This window comes from Cyprinus carpio, chromosome B8 (genome assembly GCF_018340385.1).
Source record: "Cyprinus carpio isolate SPL01 chromosome B8, ASM1834038v1, whole genome shotgun sequence".
NCBI lineage: Eukaryota > Metazoa > Chordata > Actinopteri > Cypriniformes > Cyprinidae > Cyprinus > Cyprinus carpio.
The window spans coordinates 18717716-18732497 of NC_056604.1; the positions used below are offsets into that span (position 1 = coordinate 18717716).

The 14782-nt window shown below is 35.6% G+C and overlaps 1 pseudogene; it reads left to right on the forward strand.

The window, feature by feature from the left end:
• Positions 1-14782, forward strand: part of LOC109110710 — a 73400-nt pseudogene that overhangs the window by 28870 nt on the left and 29748 nt on the right.

A 14782-nucleotide genomic window follows, 5' to 3' on the forward strand; every position in this document is an offset into this window, starting at 1 on the left:
AGTAAATTTTTGAAAGAAATTCAGTGACTGTGTCTGAAAGGGTAGTTGCAAAATAGCAGAAAAGAGATTATGGTGGCATAAGACCATAATCTCTGCAGGTTCAGAATAACACAGTCTTCTAGATTTACACTAGCTCCAGATCAAATCTTCTGTGCCAATAAAACAGTGTTCGGACTGACAGGTTGAACGATGGCAGTCTCTTTCATAACCATTCCTTCGCTTGCATTTAGTTGTCTCCATGTAGTGTTTATTTCCCTGCTCTGTGTTATAATGGAGGTCCACTCTTTATAGTCACTGACTGGCCGCCGACCATTACTGTTACAACAGGGCCCGAAGAAGTAGGCAATTAATAGTGGCGATAATAAAAGCGAGACTTTTATGAGCTTTCTGCTCATATTCAGAACATGCAGTGTCTAAGTGCACACATGCACACAAATACACACTCATATACTGTATGTGTGCAAAGGGAATTTGGGGCAATGCATGAGTGAAGATTGATGATTTTACTGATAATAAACTTTATGCATACTGGAAAATGGTTAAAACAAGAAGATTTAAATATTTGCCTTTTTTTTTGTTAGGTTTGTGGGGTTGCGATTGGTTGGATACTTTATGCAATTTTACATGTTAAATGCACCTTATAATTTTTTGGGATTCACTTTGGTCCATATCGCCCCCCGCATAAACTGGTTTTCTATTCTGAGTTCAACACTGGAAATGAGTGGGTGTATTTTGCCAGGCTAAGGTCCCCTAAGGGGAGATGAAGCGAATAGCTTACATGCAGTGATGCTCTGAGACAACATGCAGAGCCAATGATAGCACTGAGTTCCTCACACAAGCACCCTGGAAGTGAAAACTTTCTAAAGATTTTCTGGCTAAAAAATTAAAAAATACTATATGTTTCAGTTTCCTGCAGTTGCTCAAATGAACAAATGCTGACCTATCCAGCTTACAAAATGTTAAGTTTTAAAATCGGTATTTTTTTATTCTCTTTTTTTAATCTTTACATTACTAGTAGTGGAACAACTATGTTTGCATGTATTATGTCGATGGTATTTTTATTTTTTCATTCATTTTTTTTTTTATTTATTATTTTTTTAAAATTTATAATTAAGAAAACCATTAAGAACATCAGTATATCAGTGACAATATCACCAGTAAAGGTTTGTTTGTAAAAATAATAATAATAATAATAATCATAATAATAATTATAATAATAATAATAATAAAAATAATTCAAAGACTTAATATTACCCCAGTCAAAATACTTACATCTGATCAGATTATAATCCAATTATAACACTAAAATAATTTTGCTTTTTAAAAAAATCACAATGCTGTACACATTTAAATTTATCATATATATACTGTATATATAGAACTCTTTCCAACATGGTTAAAAATTGCCCATGTATTTTTTATTTGCATAAAGTTTTATATTACAGTAATAAATATTACTGTAATAAACCATTATTACAAATATTACAATAATATTATTACAGTTTTTAATTTTAATATTATTAAAATTAAAAAAGTTCCAATTAAAAATTACAATTTCTCTCACCATGCTCGACAAAGGCTACATATATTTGATCAAAAATACAGTAAAATAATAATATTATAATTTAATAGTAATTTAATAAATACTATTATAATATGTATAGTATTATTAAGGGGGTTATACTGTTACACAATTTATGTCTTTTAACATGGGAGTTCTTGACTATCATATTTAATGGTACATTTAAAATAATTAATATTTCATGACTAAAAAAAAGTCAATATTGATGACATGCATATTTTGTTTCAGAACAATTACATTTTATGAGAGCACAAGCGTTTCTGGACAAACTTGTGAAAACTGGTGAACGATTTTTTAGAGTGTAAAACATACCTTCAGCCACTGAGACCCAATTCCCTCTTTCTCGCCCCTCATCATCCCTTCAAAGGAAAAACACTGTTTAACACACCCAATGCAACCTTAGTTCAAGACATGTATAATCTGCCTCTCTTCTTTCTATTACCTTACGCATATATTGTTTCTTTTCCTTTTACTGCTGGCTATATTAACTGTACAAGCACATTTGAAAAGTCATACTTCACTGTTGCCTTTGTGCCCCTTCAAGGAGAATGTAATGAGACTTTGTTTACCATGTGGCATCCCTGTCAGTAGGGAATGAGATTATGTTGGGTTATACAACACAAGCCTGGATCATAGCCGCTGATTATTAAACCCACAACAAGACGGTGGCTTTGCAGTCCGTGCTGATGGCAAAAGTTTGAAAGTAAACAGGTTTTAGACTTCAGAAGTGTCCACACAGATTCAGATGAGTCACATAATTAGAAATAAAAAAAATCTAGATGTGTAGGGATAAAATAGCTCATTGCTGGTGAGAACTTTCAGCAGCAGTCAAAAAGTTCCTCTCCAATAATAATAATAAAAAAGACAGTTTTACTGAAAATTCACAGCAAACCACCTAATTCTGTACTTCATGCAACAGATGAAATCCATTTAAAAAACGCACATCTACTACATTTGTACCATCAGCAACACCTATACTGTTGGGAAACTCAGCCGTCCCATCAGTGAGAGAGTAATGTAAGAGGAAGTAGGACTAGATTTTATTAATGTCCTTGACTCTGTGTAGCCCTCCTTCTCTGCAAGATTCTTCAGAAGGATCCCAGTAGCATTTTACCAGGTATGCAGTGACTGAATTTTTTTTTTTTTAAACAGGTCCCTGTTCCCAATTTTGTGCTCTGCATCTGAGTACGTTTTGAGTTCGAGAACTAGCACAGAAGACTGTTATCTAGGAACAGTTTGCAAATAAGAGTAGTTTCACAAAAAAAGAAAACATTTACACAGTTTTTTTCATGGCATGGCAGCAAATAAATTAATAAACACAAAATAACTTTTTTAGTGTAGCACATATTGACATATATTGGTGACACTTTACAATAATGTTCTGTTTTGTTAAACATTATTTCATTAGTTTAACAGGAAAAATATTTAAAGCATTTATTAATCTTACTTACAATAGTCTCAGTACTAATACGTTTAATAAAAAGTTGTATTATATTTAATATTTTAATGTATCTGACCTAACATGAACATTGAATAAGCTACATTTTTAGATCAGTAAACCAAGGTTAATAAATACTGTTAAAAAATATGGGATTCGTTAAGGAATAGCTCATTTTAACATGAAAGTTTGCTGAGATGTTCAAGATGTTTATGAGTTTATTTCTTCATTTGAACAAATTTGGAGAAATTTAGTATTTTATCACTTGCTCAACAATTGATCCTCTATAGTGAACTCATATTTAGCCTAAAGCAACGATTTGGAACAGTTTCTCGCAAAGTGATCTTAATGACAGAGTTTGTGTATTACAAACCCACAACTTACCTTGAATGTGGAGTTATTGGGTGTCCTTGTATGCAGGCTATTTGCAGCTTTTATTTCTGGTGGCACCCAATTGAGCCCGATTTTAGAATAACAATATGTTAAGCTAAATTTTCTATTACAATGCCAGAATTTCTCGCCAAAGCTAGTTAAGATTAAAGAACGCTCTCCACATCTTTGATGGCCGAAAATTTCCATTTTTGGGTGAACTGGTTCCCCTTACTTGCATTGACGTCATGTTAACTAATTTGGACCATATTAGTAAAGTGGTGATTCCAGCATTTTTCGAATTGTATAATTTTTTTTTTTAAAAGCCCTTTTCAATTCCTCAGGTCAAAAAGCGTGTCGGAAGAAATGGTAATAAAAAGCATATTTGAGGTTTTCTGTTGTGCAGGTTTTTTTTACTAATATTATAATGAAACCTCAGGGACTCCGTTCTGTACCGCAGACTGAAAAGTTTTGGATCTCTCTTTCTATCGCTTCATCGTGTCTCTTCCTCTCTCGCTCTCTCCCAATAGTTATTATTAATAGAAGGACGATAAATAGAGTAATGAGAAGTAAAGAAAGGCCTCACCATTTCTCCTCGCAGCGACCACAGTAGAAGCTAAAGACGTTCTAGACCTAGCTCCACGCACCTCAGCAATAGATTGACATCTAACTGGTGCGGCACTTGTCCTAAATGGCCAATCAACACATGCAGTGCCAAGGAGCTGTGAATAACCCAGACTGAAACATGCTGTCCCTTGCAGAGCCGTCCAGTACACAAACGAGCAAATTTTTCACACACGATTATCTGCCTTTGACAGTGATAAGAATGCAACTATAACAACTGTTAAAAGATTAATGGCGTATGTTTTTTTTTTCAAGACTAAAATTACGGATTTTTAGGTCTTTCTCACTTTTAAATGTTCATGTTTAATTTTATTTGTTTGTACTTTTCCGTTTAGTTTTGTAATTAATTTGTTTTAATTTACTAGCAGTTTGTTGAGTACAAACCGTTTTAAAAAGTACAGTCGACACCAGTGTAATAGATACATTTGCTACGCACATTACATAAACCCTATGAATATACCTTATAAACTCACACTAGCTTACGCTCATCAAATTTACTGGTTATCATACAATACATTGATCAAACCTGTGCACTACAGCATGGTTATATTGGGTCACACAAAATTTGTTTACAGGCTGTGGCCCCAGCCAGATTTCTTGCTGAGTGGAAGATCAAGAAAGAAACAAAATACGAACCTCTGTTTTGATTTCCTTTGTCGCTTTCCCTTTTTGTTTATCCTGACTGGAGTTTTTGTGACTCAAATTTGTCCTCACGCAGAATGTCCCGCCGAGGTTTATGTTTCTCTATTTCTGCTTAATTCAGTGTGTTATTTGATTTGAATTTAAGAAGACCTTTTCGTTGATTTCAGACTTGCACAACTTTTGTTTTTGGACTTTGAGCCACATGAGAATCCCTGTCTATAAAATGTTGCAAGATATCTGAACATCTCCCAGTAGTGTTTTGCCTGATCGCTGCTTCTTGATTTGGCTCTAGCCCTATCTTTAACCAAACACAATGTTTGTGTCACATGGCGCTTGGGTATCGCAGTCTTGGCTGTTGCAATCCTCCTGACCTCCCAGACCCTACTGGACCTTTTTTTTATTTTTTAATGGTACATTCTCACCCACCACAGTGTCATACCTACACTTTAAGGCTGCTGCCTCCACTGTGTTTTACACACCTAAAATTGCTCGCTCACAACACCCTTCACAAGACTCACACACACTGGACAAAAAGAGCTTGAGGAACTACTGAATCAAATTTAGAAACACTCTAAAACCACACACAGTCTTTTTAGATCCGTGTAAACCTTGGCGTGCCATGCGACTTCAGATCTTTTGCAAAGGCTTTTGGTCGACTGAGGCTAAGAACGTTTTAAAAAGGGTCTTATTATAAATGGAAAATGCAAGATTGCCACCAATTACCCTCTCAGAAAACAGGTACCAAAGCTGTCACTTGGTACGTACCTTTTCAAAAGGTACGACTTTTGTAACCGCTTAGGTACTAATATATGAAGTTTACGTCCTACTATGTAGCTTTATAAGTAGCCAATAATGGACTCTTTTAGGTACAAAAGATGTGCCTCTTTGAAAAGGTAACGGCGCTCCCGCAATGACCAAATTTTTTGTACTTTTGTTTCTGAGGAAGGTGTACAGTACATACCTGTCTTTTAGTACTCGTTGTCATCTGCCACTCTAAATCGCCACCACAGATTCCGTCATGCAAATAAATCTTCTTAGTTGGCTAGATTTTGGTTACTGTATTCGTTTGTCTGGGAAACCAAAATATATAAAGAGTGCCCTAGTGATGCATAGATTCCCTTTTTAACATGTTGAACATGGATTGTGTGTTGGGATTTTGGTGTACACAACCACCAGTATGATGATAATCACACTCTGCTCTACCTTTATTTTAGTTCTCACTACTAATAAGACGTTCTCATCTCCAGGACCCATCACTATGAATAGCGGAAAGTGCAGTGGCGGTTTTCAGCCCTCACAGATGGTTATCTTCATGGTAGAGCGCCATTTAAAGAGCAGCATTTAAGTCCACGAATTTCAATCGTCTATTACTCTTCCTTACCAGCTACTAAAACAAATATTCCTTATACATTCTTATGCATTTACTTGTGTTTCTTTTGTTTTTACATAAAACCTTCTAATGTAATTTGGACAGGTTCAGTGCAATAATAGGATTATGAAACTCATTCTTCCCCTCCGCAAGTCTAGTGCTCCATCGGCACGGCTCAGGTAGCGCTCCTCTTCTGTGCTGTGTGTCTTTTCGGGTGGTATGTGGTGCTCTCAGAAGACCTATATCAAACGTTTAAACTAATATGGCTTTTAAAATTGCCTGATTTCCGTGGCAATATACCATTCTATAATCTAATACCAAAACAGGGTTTTTTTTTTTTTTACTAGTGTTTTTCTTTTGGCTTTTTCTTTTGTTTTTTTTTTTTTTTTTAGCAGAGTATCTGAGAGGTACAAGCTGTAAAGGCACAGCTCTATTTCGGAAAAGGGTGTGGGGAGTAAGCAGCTCATTTTCACGTTTAAATAGACCATGTTTCTGCTCCTCAACTCCAAAACGGTAGTACCTTCAAAATTATATAAGGTGAGTAGTTTTTGGGGATCTTGAGCTGAAACTTCACAGACACATTCTGGGGACACCTGAGACTTATTACATCGTGTAGGTGCATAATACACTAGGTGCCCTTTCTACAACAAAAACCTTATAAACAAGTATATATTATCGCTTTGGACTAGCGATGATAATTTTTTGTGGTGGTGGTTGTAGTTTTCACATTTTATATTTCAATTTCGAGACATACAGCAGTAAAATGTAAATATGTAGTTTTTTGGTCCTCATTGAGTGAAAAACTGGTTTAAGCCTAAAAAAGTTCAGGAGTGAGGTTTACCAGAGATAGAGGCTTCACTTGGCTTTTATCTGATATTGAAATGATACTAATGGAGGAGTCCTCTCCTGTATTTAACTGTAGTGATACTTGGATCTAGATTGCATTCATGTGGTTTATTTCATGATAAACATATCGGACGAGATCCTTTTATTTGCATTACTGCAGGGATTCCGAAGTTGAAATCAATGAGTCCAGATCTCCATGAAGTATATTATAAAATCTGGTAACAAAGATTAGGCCTCTTCATGAGGAAGGATGTGTGTTGATGTAAGTGTAAATTTCCATGGCTTATTAATGAAAAAGGATCTGAAACCTGGCATTTATTAATCATCACTTTGTAAATACCCAACCCTCTGAGGCAATGATGTCGTCTCTGAAACCAAAATACCCCCTACAACCATCAAGATAGTAGTAAATCACTCATTCTCAAAATAATCTTCCAAAGGAACTTCCATAAAAGGCCCTAATGTTTCTCTACAACTCCTATCTTCCATACCACACGTTAAATTATAATATACTGGCCTACTCCCTTTTTATTTACATGAATAGTAGATTTTCCGCTCATTTAAGGTAAACAGTTTTCGACATGTAGTTCCTTAGCACGTTATTCATAGTAACACAAACCCGTTCTGAATTAATTAATCTTTCATTCTCCACAAGGCGGTCTGATAAACCATCTGTTCTCAAAGGTATAACAACAGCCCCCTGGGTTTTATTAGTTTCTCTCGCTACCGGTCTCCCTCTCCAATCAATCACCAGAGATGGAGGCTGGAGACTCACCGTAGGGCCAACCTATCAATGCCGTACCTCCATAACACTTTTAGCGGTCCCAGAACTGCCCCCACCGTCATCCAGCTGATATTTCCCCCAATCCCCTGGAACGCTTACATTCGGCTGCCTGCAAGGGCAATACTTACAGACGGCACATAGCTTGGTTTCCAGGAGCCCTTTTTCCCACCATTTCCCACTTTTTCTTTATCTTGAATGTGACTTATCAGTCATTTTGCACTGTACACTATTACAGTATATACGGGTATACACACCACTTGAGCGATCAGTAATGCTTAGTTTATCATTTAGGGTGTTTAGGCAATACATTAGCCCAGCTATAAGTCACTAGCATGGGTACATCTAATGCATTCGGCAGCCATTCTTGTTTCAGGACCTCTTCCGCAAAGGTCAGGATTCCTCGGATTGTCCACAGCAAAAGTGCAGATTACTAGGGGGAGCTTGTGATTAACCTCCACATTTTCTGGACAGCATGACTTTTGAGGGCTATTTTTGAGATATTGTTAAATTATTTACCTCTGTTCGACTCGGGGTTGACAGATTTCAGCAATAATAAACAATATTTCTGAAATGAGAACCCCATGACCACAGTAATACTTTGTAAACATATCATGGGTGAGAAAAACGTTTCCCCGCCCTAACAGTGAGATTCCTGGTAGATGTTGGAACCTCTAGACAGAGGTGTTTGCGGCGAATAGTGTTGCGTTTGGAAATCATCGATTTGTCAGCAACACTTTGGGAGCGAATAAAATGAAATCAGAAAATCTTCATTCAGCAAAGGACTGCATTAAATTGAAATAAAAACAAAGTCAGTAAAGACAGTTATATAATCGAGATTACAAAAGCATGTAGAGTCAAAATAAATTGCGGTTCGTTTGAAACGTCCATGTTCAAAACTTCAAAGTTCTGTCCTATAAAAAAGGTATCATGCCTTCTAAGAAGCTATGAACACACTTTTTCAGCATTGAAAATCATAATAAGCATTAATATTTAGTAAGCAGTTAATAATAACGGTGATATTCACTGGAGCCAAAATCCACAAGTTAGAATGAGTTTCTGAAGGATCATGTGAACACTGGAGGACTGTGGACCGGGGCTTATGACTGCTGAAAAGTTCAGGTTTGAATACCCCTGATAGTTATCTCTATATATATATCTATGATAATATATAGTAATATATAATATCATAGTCCAAGTAGAAACGGGTTATTTGGGTAAATTGCACATATCTAAAGTTGAAAATATAATATAAATATAGTATTTTTATTAAAAAACGGTTTAACTATATGTTTTTATCAAAATACATGGCAGCCTTGTTGGGCATAAGAATACTTTTCTTTTAAAAACAATGGATAAAAAATGCAATTTGTTTGTGGTGTATGTGTGCAATGTTTCGTGTTCTTTATGAGGACACAAATTTGTATAATGACATGGATGATGACGATCAGTATACACAACATGAAAGGGGATTTTTAGGGGACACTTTCGGTGTTTCAAAAGGGCCCTAGGAAATCATAGAGAATGATTTTTTTTTGTCATTTTATTTTTTTTAACTCTAGAAATGCAAGTTTCCTGTATGAGGTAGGTTTAAGGGTGTAGGTGCTATAGAAAAATACAGTTTGTACAGTATAACAAACCATAATGCCTATGGAGAAGCCCCGTAAGCCATAAAAACCAATGTGTGTGTTTGGTTGTGGTGGGTGTGTGTGTCTGTGTAGTGTGTGTGTTTGACACTACATTATAAGGGCCAGTTAATACATGAAGCGTAGTCAGGTTAAGATCAAGCTAGTCCCTCCATAATAGACATCCAGTTGTCCCATCAATTCACACTGCGAATAAACCTTTCTTAGTATTAAAAATGGATAAATGGTTAGAGTGTAGTGTATGGTTAGAGTCAGTAAATATAAGTCACATCACTCATATAAATTAAAAAAAAAACCTTCTTTCCGGCTTATGGAAAGTCATCATAAATCGAACGTGCACCAACTCTTGTGTGTTGTGTGTATTCAGAGTCGCCACTGACTTGGAAATCGATCTAAAATTCATTGTTGTTCTGGAGTTTTCCTATTCATCTGTCAGGAGAGTAATGTGGACAGTGCATGCTCATGTTCCGCTTTTTTCCTATGCGACACCCACTCTCATTCCCCTCTCGCTTTCTTTATTCCATCCTCACAAACAACCCTTGCGTTCGATCATACTTATCTGTTTCCCGCGCTCCTCTCGTAGCATACTTCGGGCACAAGTAAATGCCATCCACACTGCGCAGATCCAAGCCGCCATGCAACCCTGTCTGGACGCCACCAAAGCTGCACCCTGATGAACACGCCAAGCGCCAGCGCTCCAACTATCTCCAACCTGCCACCCCGTGCGCAGACCCAGGGCCCACAGCCCTCACAGCCTCCAGTCGCGGGACAGCTGCAACAGAAAGCGCTGCCACAAGGCCTTGTCGTCCGTTCTTTGAGCCGTGTTGCGCTGACTTCATAATACAGCTTCACTGGGCTGCTCTTCTGCTCCTGTAAGGAACCAGGCCTGTGCTGACAGGAAGAGACCAGACCATTGTCACCCTCCTGCTCCTATCAGGAGCAAAGACTAAGCCCAGCTTGTCTTCAGCTGCGCAGCACTTGCCGTCTTGATATTGCACTGCAGGTAGGAAAGCTTTGTTTCATGGTAGTCCCCTAATTAAATTGACAGTTTATTCATTTACTATATGCTTTTATCTCAAACCACTTACCATAGCTATCAAAACAAGCGATTCATCTTAAGAAGGCCGTAACATATTAAGTTACAGGTTCCCTACATCTGTAACTCTTGAATCGTTATTTATAACCACTGCTTTCCCACCAATGTCGCCCGATTGGAAACAGCAACTACAAACTTATACAGAGAAATTCCCTTGGGATCTCGGGTTATATTGATAGTTCATCCAAAATGAATTTTCAATGTCACATTGAATTAACTTAATATCCTTCCAAATCCGAATGACGTTCTTTCTTCTGTAGAACACAAAAAGAGAACATGCTATTTGCTCTTTTACATGCAATTACAATGAATGAGGACAGATGAATTTTAAGCTTAAAAAAGACATAAAAGCAACATAGAAACATAAAAGTTTACATTTACATTTTAAATGTATTTTAAAAGTACACTGAACATGATTTACAATTTTATCTCAGGAATTTCACAAACAATTACAAAATGCTAAGCAATACATTTGAAGCAGAAAACCTGGGATAGTATTTTTTTGTAACACCAATATCTTTGTTGTATTTATGCAGAAATATATTTTACAGTCTAGCACAACTTGTGTGCCATATTTGATATTATATATTATAAGTATCATAAGTATCTTAGTATTATATAAGTGTTACCAGTAGTCCTTATTCACTGAAAATCTTTTTTTTTTCATACGGCTTCATAAGATGGCTTACAATTTGCGTTCTTTTTTATATTTGGTGCTTTTGTTTTCTTTTTGGAGCTTGAAAGCTCCAGATTCTTTTCTTAACCTTCAAAAGAAACAACACCGCCACAATACGATTATTATAAAATATCAACCTCTGTTCTTTCACATAACACAGCTGTATTGACTTATAGAAGATTTTGGAATAAAGACACTTTAGAGACATCCCCAGTCCTTATTCACTTTCATGATATTAAAAAGATTGTCCAAGATATATGTGCAAAACAACTGCCCTCTTAGGTTTTAAGGACGAAAGAAAGCCATATGTGCGTGGAAGTCTTTTTGATGAACTGTTTCTTTAAGTGCTTTGCTCAGGGGCTTTAGTAGTAATCAATTGTCCAGAGTCCGTGTGTTGTCTCTTATTTGCTGAAAACCCGCAACCTTTCATTAACTCTCTGGACCTTACCATTACAACCCCCAAAAATATACAATACATGGAATACCTGTTTCAATCGAATGTAAGTTTATATTTGATGTTTTGCTTAAGCTACCTTTGCACTCATTTTTCTCATTTAATTTTAAGGTTATACAAAATGCATTTAATGTTGTTTTGAAATTAAAGCCTCTTTTTCCCTCCAAAATTTTCATTGTGCCTTGACCCTTTGCCAAAAAAAATTGCAGCATTTTAAAAACCTTCTATTAAACGAAGAGATTTTGTTTAATTGACAATACAGTGTTTAAATTGGGCTGAACCGAAATTGACATCATTTAGGGTTTTTCCCCTGTGATTTAACACCCAAAACCATTTTTTTAACAAAAGTTTTCCACTCACTTACCCGGCCCATTCCTGGTACTTGCAATCTGTAAAAGAAATCCCCAACACAAATTTTTTTAAGTCATGTGTGTATTTTTTTATTTCTATTTAAATTTTAATATTTATTTTTTTTTGGAGGGCCATTGTTTAAAAAACATTACGTTGGTTATAAAGGTTTCACAATTAAGGTTTTTATTATTTTTTATTATTTAAATAATCTTTTTTTTTCAAAGAATAAAATCCGATTTTTCCAAATATTTTTCTAATTTTTAATTCAAATTTTATACATTGTGAAAGTCAATTTTTTTTTTTTACAAAAATTTTCTCAAAAAGTTATATTATTTGTTGGGGTTTTTTTTATGAAATTGAGGTTTAAATTCATAATTACAAGAACATTTAAGGTATAAATTAGATTTATCCGGGGCAAAAAACAGGCTTGCATATGTTTCCAAACATCATGTATCAAAAAATAAAAAATAAAAAAATTTAAATAAAATTATATAACCCCACACCAACAAACCAAAAAATTATAATATATATATATATATAAAATTTAAATATATTATATAAATTTTTTTTTAAAATAAATTTTATTATATAATAAAATTTTGTGTTTTTGTTATTTTACAATTTTTATGCTTTTGAGTTTTGGATCTAATTTTTTATATAATTTTTTTTTTAATGTTTTTTTTTAAACTTTTGGTGCTGGACCCCCAAAAGGGGAAAAAAAACCTGTACCCCAAAACCCTGAAGGGTAGCATTTTATATACAAATTACAGAAGTGGCGCAAAAGAGGTTTGCTTTAGTACAGTACCATGAAAATTCCCACGCTAAATCCATGTCTTGCGGGGGAGATGTGGGTAGATGAGCGTTATCTGAATTTTTCAGTATGGGCAAATAGAATAGGGGAAAAACAGCTGATGGCCCGAATATTGCATTTCAAAAAAAAACTATTCATTCGATTTGAACATTAATGTTTTTCAAATTCTGACAAATTTTGGTTTTTTAAATGGCCCTTTTGGTAGAATTTTTAGCAGTGCCTGTAGGTTCTTGAAAAAATATGCATACCAAATAATGCGGAGCTTTAAAAGAGACTCCCTCAAATGATTGAAAAATTTAAAAAATCATGCAAGGAAAACATGCATCATTTCATAGGAAAAAAAACACTGTTTCTTTTGTTTTTTTAAATAAGGGAGGGTAGCAAGTGCCTATTGGAACCATCTGTTTTCGATGTTCCTGCGTTTTTGCGTTGAAGCGTTGAAAGACTTTGAAGGAGGATCAGAGATATAAGTTTGTGAGAAAGAGCATTAATGAGGAATTTTAGAGGACTTGGTTTTTGTGTGGATAAATGTGCTATGTTTAAAAAGGCTATGGTAATGAAGCTGTTTCTGACCTGATGAACAAGCAGTATATGTCTCCCAAATTTTTGTGATTTCAAAAGGGTGGACATAAATTTTTCTTTTTCTGGTGGAGGGACTTGTGATATTTTGTGGGGGTGGTTTATGTGAAATAGAAAGACAGATAATGTAGGTGAAAAGGCATCTCTTCCCTCTGATGACTGCTTAGGATAGATGAATCGCAGGGTTTGCTTTTTCACCATTAAAGAATAAAGTCACCATTGTGGTAATTAGTGTTCCATTTGACTGGGAACCATAAAAAACATATATACTACTGTTCAATTACGTTTTTTGATAGCCTTGTTACCTGTGACAAGAGATATGTCAGATGCGGCTTTGCCCTCGAGTACCATGTTACAAACATTTTCCTTATTTGTAAATAACTGCTGGTCCTTTTGACTTCTCCTACATTTAATCAACACAAGCCCGTAGATGACTATGTAGCATGGTTTTCAAAAACAATAAAAACAAAAAAAAAGGGAAAAGTAAGCCAATTTATCTCTGGACCCTCATTCTCGTGAGACCTGAATAAATGCTCCTGAAAATTCGAGCTTTGCCATCATGGTTAATTACATTTAAAAATATCATTATATACAATCATTCTATTTTTTTTAAATGTAATAATATTTGCTTTATCCAAAGTCGTCTTATTGCATAAAACAATATGCAATTTTCTGGTCATACTAATTACCACAGGCCGTCAAAAATTTGATATGATCACATCTATATCAGCATGGGCGCAGTTGAGGCGCATTCCGTTTCACTCAGCAGAAATAAGCGCACTTCTCATATTCAATAGTTGGCTAGTGCTTGCTGTAGCAGTTTTGCAGCGCACTTCAGCAACCCTCCACCTTCCTAGCTCCACCCTGTATAGATATGCTCAGAGGTAAATGTCATGTATGTTAAATAATGGGGTTTATTTCATATGTTTACATGTGCGCAGCAGAATTTCCTTCAAGATCACAGCAGCATGTCTGTGGATGTATTGGCAGTAGCAAGCTTTGGTCCCTTGCTCTGCCGCTGCCGCATTGCAGATAATTCCGCCAAGACCCACATTACCATTGCCATGTATATTACTATGCTAAACTCTCTGAGAGAGTTGTCATGATAGAAAATAATGTTTTATAACTTCATGCATTTCCTGAAAATCAAATGAACAACTTACTGTTTGGGACAGAACTGCTCACACATTTCCTAGTCTGTAAAACTATACTGTGCAAATACAGCAACTAGCAGCCAGGACTATTCTGGAAAATCACAATAATATTTTACAGTGTAGCCTATCCATTTGTGTGTGTGTGTGTTGTGTGTGTGTGTGTGTGTGTGTGTGTTCACACAAAATTTCAAATTTTTCCCATTTTTATCAATTCACCCATCTTGAATGACAGATCGCTGTTTGAATTGGCGTTATTAAACATGAATGTCACAGTCAGCTTAATAACAGTGCTTCAACTGTACCCCGGGCCAACTAACAATAAGCCTGCCTTCCCATCCATCTCCCACAATCCCCATATCCGTTC